At 37.8% G+C, this 22,529-nt stretch overlaps 1 long non-coding RNA gene and 1 other non-coding gene across 4 annotated transcripts; both read right to left on the bottom strand.

The window, feature by feature from the left end:
- Nucleotides 1-1,783: 1,783 nt before the first annotated feature.
- Nucleotides 1,784-1,887, bottom strand: LOC123573712 (U6 spliceosomal RNA). The gene has a single exon (XR_006698454.2). It is a non-coding gene; the product is annotated as a U6 spliceosomal RNA (small nuclear RNA).
- Nucleotides 1,888-8,457: 6,570 nt separating this feature from the next.
- Nucleotides 8,458-18,307, bottom strand: LOC135970815 (uncharacterized). 3 transcript variants are annotated; one of them, XR_010586664.1, is made up of 4 exons: nucleotides 18,245-18,307; nucleotides 14,708-14,815; nucleotides 11,018-11,123; nucleotides 8,458-10,009 (listed from the first exon to the last, which is right to left on the bottom strand). It is a non-coding gene; the product is annotated as an uncharacterized lncRNA (long non-coding RNA). The 3 variants fall into 3 exon arrangements; XR_012435294.1 differs by lacking the exon at nucleotides 14,708-14,815; XR_012435295.1 differs by lacking the exon at nucleotides 14,708-14,815 and having other exon boundaries at nucleotides 11,018-11,120.
- Nucleotides 18,308-22,529: the final 4,222 nt, after the last annotated feature.

Raw genomic sequence — 22,529 nt, 5'->3', positions numbered from 1 at the left:
CATGAGTAAGCATAACCTGGCTTATTGTATTAACTTGCACTAAATTGGATAAAACTGGGGAGTGGCTATCAAAATAATTTTCTTAAATTTAGAAATAGGAACCCTATTATATTAAATCTCTTATTATTACCATCTTAAGCAAGCATTTAATGATAATCTTAATGACTAGCACCACTATTTTAGAAGACAGTTGCAAACAGAGATCACGACAGGTTTTATTAAGGGAAAACCTAAAATGAATTTATAGACAAATTATTAGATTTAGAGGATAAGTTTAGTAAGCTAGTTATATATACACACACATAAATATAAACATATATACATATACAAATACATATAGTTAATCTGAAAATGATTAATTATCCTTTTATACTGAGCAATAAATATTTAGTAAATATAATTTCTGGGACTGCTATCTTTTCAATTGCTTTATATGGAAAATTTTAAATATATACAAATATAGAAACTATGATAATAAAAAAACCCATGTACCATCTGTCCTTATCAACTCATGACTAATTTGCCTACAGCTCTTGCTAATTCCTGCTGCTTCTGGTTTGTTTTGAAAATTACATTATTTTACTTTTAATATTTCAGTGTGTTTCTCTAAATAATTAGTGTTCATCTTGAAACATAACAATATTTCTATGATAATATTTAACTTAAGAATAATGCTTAATATTATGATGTAATCAATTAGTGTTCAAATTCCCCGAAGGCCTCAAATATTTTTATAGAATGTTTATTAGAATCAAGATACAAATAAGATCCATATGTTACAGTGGGTTAAAATGAAAATTTTCCTATAATTTCTGAACCTCCCTCCTCTAAACGTTTCTTTTCTTAATGTTTATTTGCTGAGGAGCAAGGCCATTTGTCCTATATAATTTCCCAGAATATGATATTTTCTAATTGTATCCCTTTGGTAACATTTAACTTGTATTCTGCTTTCTATATTTCTTATAAATTGGTAGTTAGATTTGGAGGCTTGATCTCATTCTGGTTTGGAATTTGGCAATAATAATTTATAGGTGGAATTATATACTTCCATTCTATACATAATGTGGTGAGTTTCAGAAAGTAGAATGACTCCTCTACCTATATTTTCTTGCTTTCTTGATTCTTCTGAGATTGCATTGAATCCATTTATTGTTGCCTTAGTTCAAATACGAAATTTGTATTTTGTTTTCTTAAAAACTTATTGATATAGAGTAAATTATGTAAATTTACTAGAATATTGTCAAATATAAATGATTAGGAGGACTTTTTTCCTTAATTCACCTATATTTCATTTTTTAATATTTTTTATTATACTGTGAGTTCTAGGGAACATGTGCACAATGTGTAGGTTTGTTACATATGTACACATGTGCTGGTGTGCTGCACCCATTAACTCGTCATTTACATTAGGTATATCTCCTAATACTATCCCTCCCCTCTCTCCCTACCCCAAAACAAAAAAATAAGGAATGCTAGGCCGGGCGCGGTGGCTCAAGCCTGTAATCCCAGCACTTTGGGAGGCAGAGACGGGCGGATCATGAGGTCAGGAGATCGAGACTATCCTGGCTAACACGGTGGAACCCCGTCTCTACTAAAAAATACAAAAAATTAGCCGAGCGAGGTGGCGGGCGCCTGTAGTCCCAGCTACTTGGGAGGCCGAGGCAGGAGAATGGCTGTAAACTGGGGAGGCGGAGCTTACAGTGAGCCGAGATCCAGCCACTGCACTCCAGCTTGGGCGGCAGAGTGAGACTCCATCTCAAAAAAAAAAAAAAAAAAAAAAAAAAAAAATAAGGAATGCTTCACGAATCTGTGTGTCATCCTTGCGCAGGGGTCACGCTAATCTCTGTATCATTCTAATTTTAGCATATGTGCTGCCAAAGCAAGCACTATATTTCATTTTTAATAGACTTTTTCTTATTTCATTAGTCGTCAACAAATCTTTACAACAGCAGAAACATATTAAAAGTGGCTTTGATTCTTAATTTAATGACTTCACTTACCATAAGAAAACTGTTGACACACCTGGGACCTAGAGAATACACTGACTGTGATTGTTTACCATTTAGTTTTCTTTATAGTTTCTGTTCAAAGTAATCATGAATATTGAGATGAATGTGTCTTGAGTTTTCAACATGTTCAGGACATAGTTCATCTCTATTCCTGAACTTGAATTTACTCTCCTTTCAGATTAATCATGAAAGGCTTAATTTATTATGAAATTCAAAGAAAAATGCTTTATATACTCTTGTCAGTAATTCTACTCTGATAAATCCAAAACCATATGTGATCACCAAACTCTATTAAAGAATTATGTATCATCATTTTAGAGTTTTTCATAAGTGCTATTAATTGCCACTTCCAAATGGACTTTGGTGATTTTCGTGGTTTATTCATGGTCGCACTTGGAATCAAGCTAAATACTCTTTTTGTCTTTTAGTTCATATTTACCAATATGAAATTCTATTTAGAATACACTCTATCTAACAGTGCAAAGTGGTACATCAGATATTGGGCAAAGAGAAACAGAACTGCTCTTTGAAAGCCTAAAAATCAAAGACAGAAACAGAGAGACAGACAACATATACTAGGATAGCATGTAGAGATACCTACACAGGATGAAAAGATAGGGACAGCAAAACATCCCATTTACATGTGAAAGGAGCTTAAGAAATGCAGCCTATACACCATAAAATTAAAGGAGGTTTGAAGCACAGAAATACATTAATATCAAAAGATAAAAATAAAAATAAAAAACTGGGATGAAATCGGAAGAAAATGAAAATTAGGTCAATCTGCTTTACAGATGGCCTGACACAGTCAGCCCTTCCCTGGATTGTTTAGCTTGCTGGCTTGAGCATCTTCAGCCCTTTGTTTTCTCAATCCTGAAATGTGCTCCCAAGAACAGATTTAGTCTCTGAAGTCTCTGGCACTCACCTTGATCTTATATATTAAGTAAAGGAGCTCTAATTTTTCAGGAAAAAAAAAAAAGTTATCTGACTCTTATTTTTTGACTCAGTTCTGCAAAGAGATTTCTACCATATTCCTAGTCCTTGTATTTTCCCCATGGTGTGGTAGGCACTCTCTATTTCTTTGTCTAATGTCAATTATTTTATATATCTGGGGCACCAGGGCTTTGCCTGCCCCTGTAATTGACACCTGCTAATCAGCAAATACTAATATAAGAAACCTGCCTGTTTCTTCTCTCCCTCTTCTCTTCTCTGTATAATTTTAATATCACATAGTCCTAAATCTCTAGTCAACACTGTGAAAAATCCCTTGTTCATGCCTCTCTGATGCCAAATTCTGTTGCCAGTTATATTAAATGCTCTATCCTGACTGCCAGATCAATTTCTACCTGAAATTGCATCTGTCTTCAAAGACTTGTTCCATTTGAGTATTCATCTGGGTCCAGTCTGAGAATATCATCCCTTCTGAAGATGTACAATTTTAGGCCACTTAGAGCATATGCATACCTGAGGTCATTTTCCCATTGCCCCCAAGGAGCCACCATGTTCCGCTGGCATCACTGGGATTATGAATTGGAAATTCTGCAGCTAAAGGAGCTGCCCTCCCACAACACCACAGGAGGAAGCTCTGCGTAGACAGTCACTGTGGAGAGCTATGGTTCCTGCCCCTCTTCCACAGCTTTCCCAATCCACTCTGTCTCCCAAGACACTGTCATCATAGATAATCCTCTATCAGGTTGCTCCTCCCAGATTATTATCTGCAGGCTTCTGGAGGGATTGAGGAGATAGAAATCTCTGTACCCTATGTCTTCTTCCACTGATGCCTAGAAAGGGATAGAATATTGATCCAGCTGCTAGGATTGGAGAAATGAAAGGATGTATAGAGGATACAAGTGTCTGAATTGTGACCTGAATCAGAATTTTAAACATGTTTCCATAGAAGCAATGTTGTAAACACATTTGTTAATTTATCTACCATTCAATGTATATTTCTTGTGTAGCAGACATGAGCCAGTCACCATAATGAAATAAATGATGATTTGTCTCTTAATTAAAATAATTATTATTTTTCTACTTAGGTTAAGCTATAGATTAAGATTTAATTAACCTTGGTGAATAGGAATTCTGATCACCTAGTACAGTTTTTAAGAGAAAATTCAAGTTTCAACAATCAGGCCATAGACTTGCTAGAAAGCATTTGCAAGAACACTCCAACCCACAAGTGTGAATTGTGGTAGAGTTATGACCTGCAGTTACTTTCTTGTGCCCATTTGTTGATACCACCAACTGTCATGAGTAGTTTTACATTAGAGAAATCATGTTAAAGAAACATATAATGCAGTTTTGAAGAGAAAAACACAACCCTGTCTAGTGGGGCTGCACATATGTCTCTGCAGCTTGTGCACACCAAGATTCTGAGGGCACTATTCTGAGAGGCTGCAATGCAAATTTGTTACTTAGGGTTTTGAAGGGCACCACCTGCACAACCACAGAAGAGAGTCTTGCTGCCTACCTGACTCTTATCTTTACTTGAATGATGAAAGTAATGGGTCTAGAGTGTAGATAGTTATAAAAGTCCCAGGGTTTGTTGTTTGTTATTTGTTTGCTTTATTAGCACATCAGCTAATAAAGCTTTTCTGCATAGGTTCCTCTCTTTTTTTTTTTTTTCTGAGACAGAGTCTTGCTCTGTCACCCAGGCTGGAGTACAGTGGTGCAATCTCCGCTCACCGCAACCTTTGCCTTCAGGTTCAAGCAATTCTCCTACCTCAGCCTCCCAAGTATCTGGGACTACAGGTGCACACAATCACACCTGGCTAATTATTTTGTATTTTTAGTAGAGACAGGGTTTCACCATGTTGGCCAGGCTGGTCTCGACCTCCTGAACTCAGGTGATGCGCCCACCTCGGGCTCCCCTCAAAGTGCTGGGATTATAGACATGAGCCACTGTGCCTGGCCCATAGACTCCTTTTCTGAGTAACCTGATTTCAGATATAAGAAAAAAAATGCAGACACTAGGTCAGTTAGGTAGAACTTAAAGATTGATTTTGCTAGTGTAGACTCAGCTTTCAAACATGATGAGGCAACATTTCCAGCATTTAGGAAATTTAGTGATTTAGTTGTAAAGGAGGGACCTGGAATGGGAACCATAGTATTCTGTGCAGTATTAAAATTGACCAAGAGACAGGGAATAAATATAGTGAAGACAATCAAAAAAGGGAGCACATCTCAAATGTGTGGTCATGGGCTTCAGATTCTTATTTACACTGGTGCTGGAAAGAGAGGGCCAGAGACAGAGGGAGAGGTATGACTAGATGTCAATGTGGGTTGAATGCATGAATCTCAGAAAAGGGAGTGATTAGCATAAAGTGAAGATGTTGAACAACCGCAGATAGTTTTCCAAATATATGAACATCACTTGTATCTGTGGATCAGAATGAGCAGCTAAAATTAGGAAAGTATGCCAAAATGAGATTATTTAGTGACTTTTTTGGGATATCTCTGATGATAAGGTACGCAATGCCATTAAAGAAAAAAAAATTAGAATTTAAGAATAGAGGTGGAAAGAAATTCCTTACGCCTCAGATCTACTCCAGGATGTACAGTTAAGTGGACAACACAATTTAATGATGAGAGTAGACCACTCTCTGAGTGGTCTCAGACAGGCGGGCTGGGATGAGCTGCACCACTGACTACTCAGCCCATAGTACTTGGTGGAGTCAGTAGCCAGGCTCGAGGCAGTGGTATTATCACCCATCTCCAAAGAGAGCAGCTGAGTTCCTCATCTTCCCTCTAAGCAATTTCTCCAGAGATAATTCTACCTAAACAAGCCTCAACGAAGATGATAGCATCTGATGTTAGTATGACCAACGATACCGTGCAGACCAACCGAAAGAGCAGTAAGAGATCCATGACTTCCAAAGAAAGCATTCCTTAGGTTTTATTTCCTAGAGGTGAAAGTACAATGGTGTAACCTCTTGGGTTGAGTAACTTCTAGTAATATTTAGAGTTTTCCCAGGAGGCAAAATTGTCAGGTAAAAAATAAAGACAGATATTTACATTATGTGAACAATATGAATGAAGTAACCTCATTAAGGATTAAAAGGAATATGACTTCATTCTTTACCTCATGCTAATAAATGGGTTTTATATGAAGATTTTAGCTCTCATGTATCTCTGCTTGGATGAATTTTTTATTTTTTAATTTCACTGCAGGGAGCTGAAACAACAGAGAGGGGGAACAATGAAGAGGGAAAAAGAAGACTGACTGAGGATACAACGTAAGTTATTGGCTAAGGGCTGGACTATATATGTATGAAAATAAACTATATAGTGATTATCTTGAGAGAAGCTGCTGTGGGGTTAAGAACAGATATAAGACACCAGAGGTAGAACTACACTGGGAGACTTTTCAGTCCACACACTTCTAAATACCATAAGCACTCCAGAAAAGTCATGTCTTTGGATTTAGGACTCTGCCATAGAGTAAAATCCACTCAAAGTGCAGCCTTCTAAAGCCTAAAACCAAGCCTCAATGATACCTTTAGATGAAAGTCAGGGTTTGGAGGTTGAATTCCAACAAATAAAGGAGTCTTGGAAAACAGTCTTTCCACAGAGGCATGTTAACAAAGTGAAAACAAAAACTTTAAGGTTATCAGTTAGGAATTGCACTCCTTACTAGAATTAAAAGAAAAACTCTTCAGAAGTATGTACCAGAATTAGGAGTATATATAACATAACATCCACAAAGTTCAGTGTTAAATCTAAACTTACTAGACATTTTTTAAAAAAAATATGACCCACAGTTAAGAAAAAAAAAAAACGCAATGAGTAGAAACTGACCTCAAGATGGCCCAGATACTGGATTTAGCAGATCAAGACTTTTTAGTGCTAATATAAATATTTTCATGGATTTGAAGGAAAATGGGGTTTATCTAAAGATATAGAGAAGCTTGGTAGAGAAATGAAAACTGTGGGGAAAAAAGAAGCAGAACCATATGGAAATTCTGAAACTAAAAATTGCAATGTCTAAAATGAAAAAAAATTCTGATGGAATTAATAGCAGATTGAGGATGACAGGAAAAAGAGGTCAGCAAACTAAATAATAGAAATTGTTCAATATAAACAAAGAGAAAAAATGTAAGAAAAATTATCAGAGCCTCAGAGAACTAAGAGTCACTCTCAAGCAATCTTATGTGTGTAATTAGGATCCCAGAAAAAGAAGACAATGAGAATATGACCAGTAAACATTTGAAGACATAATAGCAATAATTTTTCTAGATTTAATAATAAATATGGCCGGGCGCGGTGGCTCAAGCCTGTAATCCCAGCACTTTGGGAGGCCGAGGCGGGCGGATCACGAGGTCAGGAGATCGAGACCATCCTGGCTAACACAATGAAACCCCGTCACCACTAAAAATACAAAAAAATTAGCCAGGAGTGGTGGCGGCGCCTGTAGTCCCAGCTACTCGGGAGGCTGAGGCAGGAGAATGGCGGGAACCCGGGAGGCGGAGCTTGCAGTGAGCCGAGATCGCACCACTGCACTCCAGCCTGGGTGACAGAGCGAGACTCCGCCTCAAAAAAAAAAAAAAAAAAAAATAATAATAATAATAATAATAAATATTTACTATCCACTGATAGATTCAAGAAAGCTCAGCTTCAGGCTAAAAATCAAAATCAAGAGAAAGTGAAGCCATTAGCTCAAGGAGAAAAGAAATAGATGTAGTACTCACACAGAAAACATAATATAGATTATGGCTAATTTCTCATCTGAAGCCATGGAGGCCTAGAGCTATAGAAAGATTTATTTAAAATGCTTAAGAACCAATCTTCCAGCCAGGCGCCGTGGCTCATACCTGTAATTCCAGCACTTTGGGAGGCCAAGCTGGTGGATCACGAGGTCAGGAGATCGAGACCATCCTTGCTAACATGGTGAAACACTGTCTTTACTAAAAATACAAAAAAAAAAAAAAAAAAAAAATAGATAGTCAGTAGTCAGGTGTGGTGGCGGGCGCCTGTAGTCCCAGCTACTCGGGAGGTTGAGGCAGGAGAATGGCGTGAACCCAGGAGGTGGAGCTTGCAGTGAGCCGAGATCACACCAGGGCACTCCAGCACGGGCTACAGAGAGAGATTCCGTCTACAAAAAACAAAAACAAAACAAAACAAAATCCTAATCTTCTATTTCCAGTGAAAACATTTTTTAGAAACAAGAATGAAATGAAAACATTTTCAGATAAGTAATAACTGAAAATACCACAAGTAGACTTGTGCTAAAAGAAATGCTAAAGAATGTTCATTACACTGATAGTAAATGACATCAGATGGAAACTTGGCTCTATTATTAGGAATGAAGATACTAGAAATTGTTAAAAACAAGGGGCAGAAGAGGGGACAGTAAACATAAAAGGGTTTTTTTAAGTGTCTCAATTTCCCTTAAAAAAATAAAACAGACTGTTTAAAACAAATAAGAAAAATAAAACAAATACAAATTGTTAAATGTAGTTATATAGTTATAATAAAACTTAAAATATTACAACAGTAGCACAAAAGATGAAAAATAGTGTTTCAGTTAGCTCAAGCTGCCATAACAAAACACCATAAATTGGTGTAACAGAAATTCATTTTCTCCTAGTTCTGGAGGCTGAGAAGTTTAAGTTAAGGCACCAAATGCTGGCCATTTTTGTTCTGATGCAGGCTCTCATCCTGGCTTTTAGACAGATGTCTTCCCTCTGTGTCCTTACATGGCAGACAGAGAGAATAAAAAGAGACAGCAAGAGTAAGGGTGAGAGAGCCCACCTTCTCTGTTCTCTCTTCCTATAAGGATACTAATCCCATGGGATCAGGGCCTTATCCTTATTACCTTATTTAATCTTAACTACCTTTGTGTAGGCCCAATCTTTAAATAGTCACTTTTAGGGTAGGGCTTCAGCATATGAATATTTGGGTGGATGCAATGTAGTCCGTAGTAGATGGTGAGGGTATCGGTGAAATTGTATTGTTGTAAGGCTATTACAATTGTGAAGTGTGAAGTGTCAGATACCAAGTTGTAAGTTTACAGTGCAAAATGGTATAATATTGACTCTACATAATAAAGGAAGAAAAAATTTTTTTAAGAATTGATAATACAAATATGGTACTTTGTCACAATATTAAGGACTACACAAAATCTCTTCATTACACTGATCATCAAAATAGTATGAACAACCAAGAGAAAAGAAATTCATTATGGACCAATGAATATATTGGTACCCTAATCATTTTTTCTCTTTCTAATATTAATGAATTCCTGAATATTGCAGTTGTTACTTTATGTTCTGCAAGATTACCTTTTTATATATACACAATTGAAAACTAAAATAGAATGGCCTTAAATTATCTTTTTCCAGCTAAAATCAGTATTTGATGAAATTTTAACTAGAGCAGTAAAGCAGCGTAGTCATTATTCAAATCTATATGGACTCATCCTTACAAAACAGCCTCCAGTTTAACCCTAAGCATTCTTTAAAAAGCCTATTTGTTGGTAGACAGAAGGAAGGCTAAAATTCACGTCTGACAGGATTATAAATATTTCTACTCAGAAAATGAAATCAAGACTCAACTCTATTTGAGGAAAACATGCCAACTTTAAGAGAAGTTCAAATTTTGCACGGCCTACTTATTGCTGGTTTCCTAAATGACCTAGAGTAAATAGAAACAGCCTTTTCATGTGGCTGCTGATTAAAGCAAGGTCTGTAAGTTGGCAGTATATCATCTGAAATTTCAAAGTGTAAGTGGAAGCGGGGTTTCTTTTCCTTTCAAAAAATCCCCCTACTCTTTATACGTGGTCTGAGTAACTGGCATACAGATATAAAATCGCTGGGCAGTAATCAGGACTGTACTGGTCCTTATGGCAGGCAGCAAGTGGGTTACTGCCAGGTCTTTGAACTACAAAAATAAATAGAGAATAGAAGTGCATTGTATTGGCCAAGCCTGAGGCTCAGTCATCTGTCTTGGAGCATGCTCTGGTGAGAGTGTTTAACTTGGATTCTTTCCATCACATGTGGTAGCTGCAAGAGTGAAAAGAGAGGAAAAGAACAATGTTAGGTGGTATATTTAATAGTGTGTTGGCTTAACAATTCTCAGGAAACTGTTACTTATATTTTTCTCTTAGCAGCCAGAGTTTATCCTCTTTGTTGAGGTTCTGAATGAATGCATGTGTACTGTAGAAAATGTGATTCTACCATCTCCACCACTTTCCATTGTTTTACAAAAGGCTTAAATAGCAAGCATGGAGATTCCCCCAAACGCTATCTATTAAAGGAAACTAAGTATGGCAGCTCAAAGGACAGTATATTTTTGTATTTAATTTCACCAGCAGCTTGATATCCCTGAGTTAACTGGTCTCCTTTACCCTGAACCTGAGAAGCTGGAATTTGTGGTAACTGGATGTTTGTTGTTTTTGGCTAAATTATCCTCTTTTCTTTATTTTCAAGGACAATATAATATAAACTAAAACAATTTTAGGCTCCATCTGCCTTTTCATTTTTCCAATTTTTCTTCTATAAGAAAGGAGAACCTTTACTCAACCACAATGTACCCATAATAGAAACTTGATTTTAAAAAATACCTGTGACTAGAGAAGGAATGGATTCTTTGTAAAGACAGTGATGCACTCAGTTGTTGTATATTAGAAAAAATTTTGCTTGTTTTCACAGCTGAATTATTTTCCTTTCTATATTATCAGGAAGAGTACTCACAAATCACATGAGATTTTTAGGAGATTTTAGAGAAAAAGGCAAAACTTTTCACAGTTAAGTTTTTAGTTGCTAGCATGATTTTTTTCTAGATCATGTAGCACACATTTTGTAGCTCTGTGAAACATCAGTAATAATAAACTAATGAAAATCTGAATTATTTATGAAAATACAACTAAAGAAAATTAAGTTATAAAATTTTATTATATTGCTTTGGACTACACATTTTTCATGATTTCTACAATTTTTAAATTTAAGATCTTGTTCAGAAACTAAATATGTCAACATAATAGTCCATTTAAAAATTCTTGAAGTACATACCTGGTAATATGAGCTTTATTCCAACCAGCTTTATTCAATCTAATTCTTCATAGGAACAATATAATGTATGAGGAGCTACATTTCTGTAAAATCTAAATGGCTTCTTCTACTGTTAAATAATGAAAAGATTAAAATAAATCTTGATGTTAATAAATATTCCTCATGAAAATTATTCAATAGCTTATGAGGCTGATATTTTAAAACTAAGCTCAACATCGATCATATTTTTTCTTGGCTAACAGCCTTTTTAGAACAGCAAATTTAACTTTTTAAAATATAAAAAGTCAAAGACTGCACAAAGGATATTTCAGTACAATTTAACATTAAGAGGTTATCAAAAAAAGGAAAAACATATATAGCTATAGTTCTTATGCTTTTTGAAACATTTTCATATACTATTTTCAAATCATACGATATTATAGCAGACTGTATCATATGCTATCATATTGCATAATTTTAGTAATATTTTAATAATGAATTAATTTCTATCACATATTACTTCAAAAATTTAAGATTTTCTTCTATAATCTACATTTGAAACCCATTTTTTTTTTTAATTTCCCCAACGAGGTTTGCAGACTTTCTTTTCCCTTATGGTCACATAAGCAGTTATGGAAATAATGGCAACAATGCCTCTATATTTATGTCTTATAAATACAAGGAAATTATTAGATGCTCCTGAGTCAAAACCCTAATGTAAAAACATTTCCAAAAGCATTGCTTTTGAGGGCTTAACAGACTTATTAAATTCTTCAGGGACACTCGAGATCAACTGACTCAGAAATCACATATTATCTGCTTTTTCAATGTGTTTAAACAGCCAGATATAATGCTTCCATGTACGCACTGAAAATGTGTGAGTACTTTAAATGTTCTTGATCTCAAACAGGCATTTAAACAAACTGTAGGTTGAAACTATTCTAGATAGTAGAAACTTCAGAAGTTGTTGTTCTCCAAGTAAATAAAGCTTCCCACTCAGACATTTTCTTTTTTATTTTCTCTGCCATAGAAGTTGAGCAACTGACTCATGGACTTACTTTTAAAAATATGATAAGACTAACTTAGGTCAAATAGATTCTGCAAGTGAGTGACGTAGAAAGTAGAGAAGAGAAATTATTTGAGAGTGTCTTAATAATCAAGGCATACTGGTGTGAATAAAAGATGTCTCAAACTTCAAACTAGGCCAAAGAGATGAATTACTAGGTCATTTTCCAGGGCAGCCATGGGCTTGCCTCTTTGATTAACATTTGATTGACTGGGCTATTCTACAGATCTGTAGGGGCAGAGGCCAACATATTCTTCTTCTGGCAGGTTTGCAATAGTTTCTGTCCTGTGGAAAAGATAATCTCAAACGTCATGGTTCATGGCCCTGTTGGACATTAACTGATTTTGTATTTAACCCAGCAATCTTGCCTAGACACTCCTTTATGTTGCTTAAAAAAGCTTGCACTAGTATTCTTCTTTGAACTAGTTTTATCATCTCACTGATTTATCAATTAATGAGTTAAGTAAAGATCATTGAAAGATATTCACTTTATATTTACCTAAGTCATGACTTAACCTTTTGGAAAAGTATAATAAAGCATTGGTAAGAGGATAAAAAAATGATTCAGATGTTACAAACTTTAAAGGGCTCAGTGAGGAAAACAATACTTTTCATCTATTGTGTTAGTAATGAATTCTCCCAAGGATTTATGACAATAAAAATTAATTTCATTGTTAAAATATGCAAAGTATTAAATTTAAAACTCCAATTTATTTAGCTAATAAAAATAATCCAACTATCAAGTATTTATTGAACATTTGCTTTCTTGTGATATTCCTCCTTTAATAACCTGTGCATTGTGGAGACAATGTGCTATCATATGAGAGTGCACTATTCTCTAGACCAAACCTTTGACGTTTTTCTTTTTGCATTCTTGGTGTTTTCTGTAATGCTTGACTTTGTAGGTGTCTGGCAAATGATACATTTTAGATTTTTAATGTTTATGAGGCATGTCTTTCAGTCTTTGTTAAATAAAATTAAGTCTCTCAAAAGTATTCCATTTATGAGATGTCCCTGGGACCCAAATATGCCAATTTTTTTTTCAAGTTCGGTGTATTTAAAATATAAAAATTTTATTCAGTGTACCTATATACATCTTATTTGTAATAATTATTGTGTTTTTTTTTAACAATTAAAAAAAAAAACCAAATGGCATTAGACTACATTAGGAACTAGAGGTGCTATTTGCATGTTGATGTTGTGTGAACAGTTCACTTCTCTTTGTCTCAGTTTATTGAACTCCAAAATGAGACATGGGAGAGAAAGTATCCTAAAGTATCTTCACTGCCTAAGAGTCTATTATCATATGTCAACATCTGTAAAAATTTGACCCTACAAGTTGACAACTACTGTGGTTGTCAACTTTACAATACTACAGATAAAGTTTAGGAAGAACTTTAAGAAATTACATTGGCCAAGTCAAAGATCTGCTGAGTGTATGTGATTAAGAGGATGCCTTTTGAAATAAAAAGTTACTTCAAAAAATCATTTTACTTGCAGCATGCTTTATATAATTGAGAAATTGATGTGGAGGGTAGATGGAGCACAGTTTCATAATCTTTTAGCCTTCAGATACTAAAGACCACCTTTGGTGTTCTTGGAGAAAGCACGGGGAAATAGAGCAAGGCAAGTGCCTTGTTTTTTTTTGTTTTGCTTTGTTTTATGGCTGTATCTGAGTACATGTGTGTGCATGTGTGTGAACATGCTCCCCTGCCAATGATTTTATGAGGCTTCATTCAACATGAAAAGTTTGTAGGCCGGGCGCGGTGGCTCAAGCCTGTAATCCCAGCACTTTGGGAGGCCGAGACGGGCTGATCACGAGGTCAGGAGATCGAGAGACGATCCCGGCTAACACGGTGAAACCCCGTCTCTACTAAAAAATACAAAAAAAAAAAAAAAAAAAAAAAAAGCCGGGCGAGGTGGCGGGCGCCTGTAGTCCCAGCTACTCGGGAGGCTGAGGCAGGAGAATGGCGTAAACCCGGGAGGCGGAGCTTGCAGTGAGCTGAGATCCGGCCACTGCACTCCAGCCTGGGTGACAGAGCAAGACTCCGTCTCAAAAAAAAAAAGAAAAGTTTGTGACATGAAGGAAAAATTGTCAAACCTAACATGAAACCTGAGTTGTAGGTCACCTAAATCATAACCAGTGCTAAATCATAAATAGGCCAATCAAAAATATTTCACAGACTGACCAAGTGTAAATATAAGCCTTTGGTTGCTGGCATATATGAGCTATGTAGCTGTAAGTCCTACAAAACAACTCTTCTATGGAGAGGTTAGGATTCAGTATAGCAATATTCTAAGATGTATTTAGCTCTTAGTATGTAAGTTTTGCTGCAGAACTTTTTTTCTAGCTTTATAATGCTGAAAAAACATATATTATTTTATACAGTAACAGTAATATGTAGTAATATAAGATGTGTTATTTACTTATGTTTTTCTTTTTAACTTTTTTTCTCCCCTCTCATGAAGCTTATTTTTACTGAGTTCCTTGGAAATTCTTCTGATTTAATTTTCAACATTTTTTAGCATTACCTTTTAAAATTAATTCTATTTAATTATTTCACAAAGAATGGGGGCTCATTTAACTCTCTTTATTTTCCTTTCAAACTTAATGCCAGTAGTCCTATAAGAAATGCTATACTCACTCTTCCCTGTCAGAGCTTTATTCCTCTAGGTAAAGATTATCTGCCCTTTGTTGTTCTTGAACCATTAAACATAACCAATTTGCCTAAAGGGACCATATACCTCTCCTTCTTCTGTACAGTGAATAAGAGAATTGTTTATGTAAATGATATACATATGGACAAATCCTACATACACTTCATACCCCAAAGCTATCTAAAATTCAGAAATTTGGATTCAACAAATCCATAAACTGAAGGGGAACACCTAACCAGGCTCAAACAACTAGGCTTTCATTGTTTTAGCTCCAATATATACATGGAATTTTTTTTCCCCAAATGTGGCGCAAGTTTTCTATAAACTTACTGAAGAAATTCTTGTTGAACCAGTATATAAAGAGCTATGTGAGCTCCTTAACCCCCAATATGTAATTTGATTCTCATTTATATATCCCTAGGTATGTATTATGTAGGGAACAATAAGAGATGAGCCTTTTCATATCACCCCTCCCATAAATATTCCATTTATTTATTTATTTATTTATTTATTTTTTGAGGCAGAGTCTCGCTCTCTCGCCCAGGCTGGAGTGCAGTGGCGCGATCTCGGCTCACTGCAAGCTCCGCCTCCCGGGTTCCCGCCATTCTCCTGCCTCAGCCTCCCGAGTAGCTGGGACTACAGGCGCCACCACCACACCCGGCTAATTTTTTTGTATTTTTAGTGGAGACGGGGTTTCATTGTGTTAGCCAGGATGGTCTCGATCTCCTGACCTCGTGATCCGCCCGCCTCGGCCTCCCAAAGTGCTGGGATTACAGGCTTGAGCCACCGCGCCCGGCCAAATATTCCCTTTAATCATTTTTATACCTCATGCACATTTCTCCTGCATAATAAATTTTAATTGATTTTCAAAGTCTTAGAACACATTTATATTTTGCATATAGAGAACAATAAAAAGATAAATTATTATCAATATCCATGGAGTTGTTCAGATAATTATTTTAAACTTGAGACCACATTGCTGTTATTCTCAGACACCTGGGAAAAATGCATTTCCACTAGCCAATTTGCTTAATCCAGAACAAGATAAAACACTGCTTTGAAGCTAATTTTAATAACTTTCTCTTAAAAATAAACTTAGTTATGGAATTTGTAGAATATTTATAGTATAGTTTGCTCATTTTCTTAAATGAGCCTTGATATTTGTGATAGTTAATATTAGATGTGAACGTGACTGGAATTGAGGAATGCCTAAACGGCTGGTGAGCCAATTTTTCTGGGCATGGCTGTGAGGTTGTTACTAGAGGAGTCTGGACTGGGACCACACCCTCAATGTGGGTGGGCTCCATCCAGTGGTTGCCAGTGGGGCTAGAACACAGCAGGCAAAAGAAGGGAGATAAACAGTTGGTTCAGTTTTCTGATTTTCTCCTTCTTCCTGTGCCAGATGCTTGCTTCCTCTGCTCCTGCCCTTGGACATCAGATTCTAGGTTCTTTGGGCTTTGGACTCCAGGGCTTGTACCAGCAACCACCTGGAGGCTCTCAGGCCTTTGGGCTCTGACTGAGTGCTGCACCGTTGGCTTCCCTGGTTTTGAGACTTTTGGACTTGTACTGAACTCCAATACAGGCTATCCCCAGTTTGCCAACAGACTATCAGGAGATTTCACATTGTAATCATGTGAGCAAATTCTCCCTAATAAAATCCCTTGTATATATGCGTATATCCTATTGGTTTTGCCCCTCTGGAGAACCTTAATGCAGGTTTTGGTATCAGGAGTGATTTTAAAGGAACGGAATTTTAAGAATGAATTTCTTTAGTTGATTTCGGGGTTTCTGAAGTTGCCTCTCTAATCTGATTAGTCCTAAAAATGCCGAGAACTCTACTTCTAATAGTAAGGAGAGCACTGATAGTAAAAATAAATAAATGCATTTGATACTGCTGATTCACTGCTCCTGAGAGACAAGGAGTTTAGTGATTCTATACAGGATACCTTTGAACATTTGTGGAGAACCAAAGAATATAATGAAGTTGGTTGATGGCTCCCATGTATGCTGGACAAAGTGGTGAATTTAGGGATTCTAGCTCCTGGCTCCAGAAGCACATACATAACCTAAAAGTTTCCAAGTGTGTCCTGGGTGAGAATCTTCTCTTCAGTAGACAAAGGGCTGAAATTGCTGAAAATGAAACACAGACTCTTATTATGCCAGTGGCTAACCTACAAGAAAAGGTGCACTCTCAGCCTCACGAGGTGTCTACTGTTAAACTAAGGGTATTGATTAGGAAAGAGTAAAACCCTGCAACTTAGAATCAGAACATGTGGGAGGATGCTGATGAAGCGGGGGACACTGAGTTCCTAATTCTGATGAGACTGTTTTGTCAGAGGAAGTGGTCTCCCCACCTCCTCTCCTTCCTAGCAACATTTCCTCCCCTACTCACAGTAATATGAGCCTTTCAGCCTTTGTCTGAGGAAATTAACCCTGCATTGCCTGAGGAAACAGTGATGGCCTCCCTAAAGCAGTTGCCAGGCAAAACAACACTGATTCTCCTCAGGATCCATCCCCAGGACCCCATTGTGCTTCTAGACCTGTAATTAGATTCAAGTCCTGGCATGCCCCTAGAGGTGAGGTACAGAGTGTGACCCACTAGAAGGTGTAACTACACTCCCAAAGAACTACTTAAGTTTTCTAATGTATGTAAGCAGAAATCCAGGAGGCAAGTATGCGAAAGGATAGTAAGGGTGTGGGATAATGGAGGTAGGAACATAAAGTTGGATCAGGCTGAATTTATGGATGAAGGACCACTAAGAAGAGATTCTGCATTTAGTGTTAATGTTGCAACATGAGGAATTGAAAAAGAACTAATCGTTCATCTACTTGGTTAATTGAAGCACGGATCAAAATATAGCCCACTGTGAGCAAGCTGGAAAGGACTGATCTCCCTTGGTTTAATGTAGAGGAAGGGCTCCAAAACCTTAGAGAGATTGGAATGCTAGAGTGGATACGTCACTTAAAAGACCTACTCATCTCAACTGGGAGGATTCAGAACACATACCCTTCGCCAATACTTTTTGAAATACATTTGTGAGGGGAGCACCAGTATCCTTGAAGAGCTGTGTGATTGCTCTCCTGTATGCCTGATTTTAGAGTGGGAACTGCAGTCCCTCAATTGGAAAACCTAAATGCAATGAGAATAATTGGATCCTAAGGTGGCAGAGGCCAAGTGGAGGCACTCAAACATCAAAAGCAAGGTGGGCACAATTGCTGTAATGGACAACCGAGGCAAAGCAACAATCAGAGCACTGTTGTAAAAAGTAAAGTAGAGGTTCCTCTTCAAAGACTTTCCTCCCCATTTAATTAGGAATAAGTAGTAACTTCTCTTAGAAGCAAAACTTATTCAAAGACCTGTGCTAACATTCTTAAATATCTGCTAGTCGTTGTAAAGAAATCAATGTACTTTTGTTCTTAGCTCCCTCAATTTAGCCTAAATATTTGCCCTGGCATGCTTATACTGGTCCAAGCAAGCATTAGGCTATATCCTGTTCTCTTTCCTTATTTAAAGGTGTTTTTACTTTTCTCAGCATTCCACCAGTTACTTCCTCTTTCCTTTTTTCTCCTCTGCCTTTGCCTCTTTTAAAAAGTTCTAAATTGCTAGCCAATCGGGACCAATACAGAATGTGAGTTCCCATTCCAGCCAATGGAAACCGGACACAGCAGTAGGGTGGACACATCAGGTTATAAATGACCCTGTCTTCTTTGTTTCGTGTACTCTAATGGCAAAATTGCTGGTGAGTGTACCCTTTCTGCAGGAAGTAAAAATGGCCTTGCTGAGTAAATTAAATTTATGTTCAAGTGCTATTTCTTTACAGCATTGGGAAACAAGCATTTCAAACATTCTGACTCATGTAGAGCTCTGGCATTGGCTAATTTGTCGTGGTGTTCCTAGAAGTGAAATAGACAGGAAGTCTACTACATTCTTATTTGATCCCTATAAGCAGAAAACTTCCAGTAAGAAGTTTAACAGAAGGTCTAACTGGAATTACAAAAACAGAGAATCATGACCCCTCAATCAATTTCCAGACTTGAGATAGTTTACAGACCCAGAACCCCTTGAATGAAGGGGAGGTTGAGTCCCCTTGAGGAAGGGCCTCAGTATACCACCAAAAGTTTTTGCTGTTAATCTTTCTTCAATGCCTCTCAAGGGCACTCCAGCCTTTTACTAGTGTAACTGTGCATTGGTGAAAGGGAAATAATTAGACCTTTCAGGGCCTACTGGACACTGGCTCTGAACTGACATTGATTCCACGGTACCCAAAATGTCATTGTGGTGGTTAGAGTAGAGGCTTATGGAAGTCAGGTAATTAATGGAGTTTTAGCTCAGGTCTGACTTAGAGTGGGTCCATTAGGTTCCTGAACCCATCCGCCATTTCTCCTGTGCCAGTATGCAAAATTGGAATAGACATACTTAGCAGCTGGGAGAATCCCCACATTGGTTCCCTGACCTATGGGATGAGGGCTATTATAATGGGATAAGCCAAATTGAAGCTGTTATAAGTTCCTCTACCTAGGAAAATAGTAAATAAAAAACAATATGATGGCATTATGCTGATTGGACCTAGTGAGAGAGAAGTAGCAACCACTCTTGACTTACTGGTGCAAGATTTGAATGTCAGGGGTGGGAAATAAATTGGAACTAAATTCAGAGGCCTTCTACCTCAGTGAAATTTCTGGGTCTCCAGTGGTACGGAGCCTGTCTAGATATTTCTTCTAAGATGAAGTATAAGTTGTCTACACCAGACCATTTATCCAGTGACCCATAAAGCTGCTAGTTTTGAATGGGGCCCAAAACAAGAGAAGGCTCTGCAACAGGTCCAGTCTGCTGTGCAAGCTGCCCTGCCACTTGGTTCATATGATCCAGCAGATCCAATAATGTTTAAGGTGTCAGTGCCAGATGGGAATGCTGATTGGAGCCTTTGCTAGGCCCCCATAGGTTACTCACAGTGAGGGTCTTTAGGATTTTCAATCAAGGCCTGACAATCTTCTGCAGGTAGCTACTCTTCTTTTGAGAGAGAGCCCTTGGCCTGCTACTGGGCCTTGGTGAAAACTGAATGTTTGGCTATGGGTCACCAAGTTACCATGTGACCTGAGCTGCCTATCAAAACTGGGTGTTTTCGGACCCATCTAGTCATAAAGTTGGGCATGCACAGCAACATTTCATCATCAGATAAAAGTGGTATATACCCTATCAGTCTTGAGCATGTCATAAAGGCATGAGTAAGTTACATGAGGAAATGGCCCAAATGCCCATAGTCCCAACTCCTTCTGCCCTGCCTTCTCTCTTCTGAACTGCACCTCTGGCCTCTTGGGGAGTTCCTTATCATCATTTGATAGGAAAAGAGAAGGCTAGGGCCTGGTTTACAGATGGTTCTGCATGATGGGCAGGCACCCCCCCAAAGTGGACAACTGCAGCACTACAGACCATTTCTGGGACATCCCTGAAGGACAGTAGTAGAGGGCAATCTTTCCAGTGTGCAGAACTGCAAGCAGTGTACCTGGTTGTGCACTTTGCTTGGAAGGAGATATAGCCAGATGTGCAATTATATACTGACTTATGGGTGGTAGCCAATGGTTTGGTTGGATGGTCAGGGACTTGGAAAGAGCATGATTAGAAAATTGGTGACAAATTTAGGGAAGAAGTATGTGGATGAACCTAAGTGTTTAAAAAAATGTAAATATATGTGTGTCCCTTGTGAATGTTCACCAGAGGTGACCTCAGTAGTGAAGATTTTTAATAATCAAGTGGATAGGATTACCCATTCTGTGGACACCACTCAGCCTCTTTCCCCAGCCACCCATGTCATCACTCAATGGACTCATGAAAAAAGTGGCCATGGTGTCAGGAATGGAGCTTATGCATGGGGCTCAGTAAAACGGACTTCCACTCACCAAGGCTGACTTGGCTACAGCCATTGCTGAGTTTCCAATCAGTCAACAGCAAACAACACTGAGCCTCAGTATGGCACCATTCCTTATGGTGATCAGTTAACCACTTGGTGGCAGATTTATTACTTTGGGCTTCTTGTATCATGGAAAGGGCAGTGGTTTGTACTTACTGGAGTAGACATTTACTCCAGATATGCATTTGCCTTTCCTACACACAATACATCTTCCAAGACTGCCATCTGTGGACTCAAAGAATGCCTTATCTACTGTCATGGTATCCCACACAGTATTGCTTCTGACCAAAGAACTCACTTCACAACCAAGGATGTATGGCAGTGGGCTTATGCCCGTGGCATTCACTTGTCGAACCATGTTCCCTGTCAACCTGAAGCAGCTGGTTTCATAAAACAATTGAATGGCCTTTTGAAGTCACAATTACAATACCAACTAGGTGATAACAGTTTTCAGGTCTGGGGCCAAGTTCTCCAGATGACTGTATGTGCTCCAAATCAGCACCCAAAATATGGTACTATTTTCTCTCATTGCCAGGATTCACAGATCTGGGAATCAAGGGGTGGAAGTGGAAGTGGTATCACTTATCACTCACCATCACCTCTAGTGACCCAGTAGCAAAATTTTTTCTTCCTATTCCCACAACATTATGTTCTGCTGGCCTAGAGGTCTGAGTTCCAGAAGGAAGAATGCAGCCTCCAGGAGACACAACAGTGATTCCATTGAACTGGAACTTAAGATTACCACCTGGCCACTTTGGACTCCTGTCTCTAAGTCAACAGGGTAAGAATGGAGTTACAATGTTGGCTGGACTGACTGACCTGATTTCAAAATAAAATCAGACTACTGCTCCACAATGGAGGTAAGGAATCATATGTTTGGAATACAAGAGATCCCTTAGGGCTTCCCTTAGTATTACCTGGCCCTGTAATTAAAGTCAATGGGAAACTACAACAACCCAATTCAGGCTCAGAATACAAATGGCCCAGATCCTTCAGGAATTGAGGGTTGGGTCACTCCATCAGGTAAAACAAAGCAAAACAAAAACAAAAATAACAAAATGACCAGCTAAGATGCTTGCTGAAGGCAAATGAGTAGTAGAAGAAGGTAGTTATCAATACCAGCTGTGACTACGTGACCAGTTACTGACATAAGGACTGTACCAGTCATTAGTATTTCCTCCTTATTTTGTTAAGAATATATTTGCCCATATACACCATTGTATTAAGCAAAGTCTTTATTTTATTTCTTATTCTTTATTAGGTAACCTAAGATTTATTGACTTTATATCAGCACTTAAGTGTTCTTAATTTTATATAATAGTATTTAGGTTAAGGATAGTTGCATTTTCAGTTGTACAAATGATAGTTGTATTATGTTAGATGGACTTATGACTTTGTTATTGTCTTTACTTGGAGATTAAGTATGATTTGAGGGCATGTGTATGGATGCCCAGTTAACAAGAGGTCAACTTATCATGGTTAATATTAGGTGTTAACTGGACTGGATTAAAGGATGCCTAGATGACTGGGGAAATACTGTTTCTAGGTGTGTTTGTAAGGGTGTTGCCAGAAGAGATTGAGCTTATCCCACAAACATTCAGGGCTGGGCATTACAACAGCTCTGGTGCTCTTGCAGTATTGGGCTCAACATAAAATCCTGGGCTCTTTCCAGTTCCACCCCAGTAGGCTGCTGCACTCTGCTACAGCAGCCCTAACTGGAGTCTTCCTTCTCCCCTGTCACAAAAATGTGGGCAATCTTGCATCTTGAATTATGTTGTGTTGTTGTTGTTGTTGTTGTTTTATTAAATCAGGTTCAGAGCTAGCTCAGTTTGCCAAGGCCTTACATGCCTTGGTTGCTACTCTTAATCTACACACTAGCCCTGAAGGTTCAGTCAGTGGC

This window comes from Macaca fascicularis, chromosome 5 (assembly GCF_037993035.2).
Source record: "Macaca fascicularis isolate 582-1 chromosome 5, T2T-MFA8v1.1".
NCBI classification, from domain to species: domain Eukaryota; kingdom Metazoa; phylum Chordata; class Mammalia; order Primates; family Cercopithecidae; genus Macaca; species Macaca fascicularis.
This window is presented reverse-complemented; position numbering and strand designations above follow the sequence as displayed.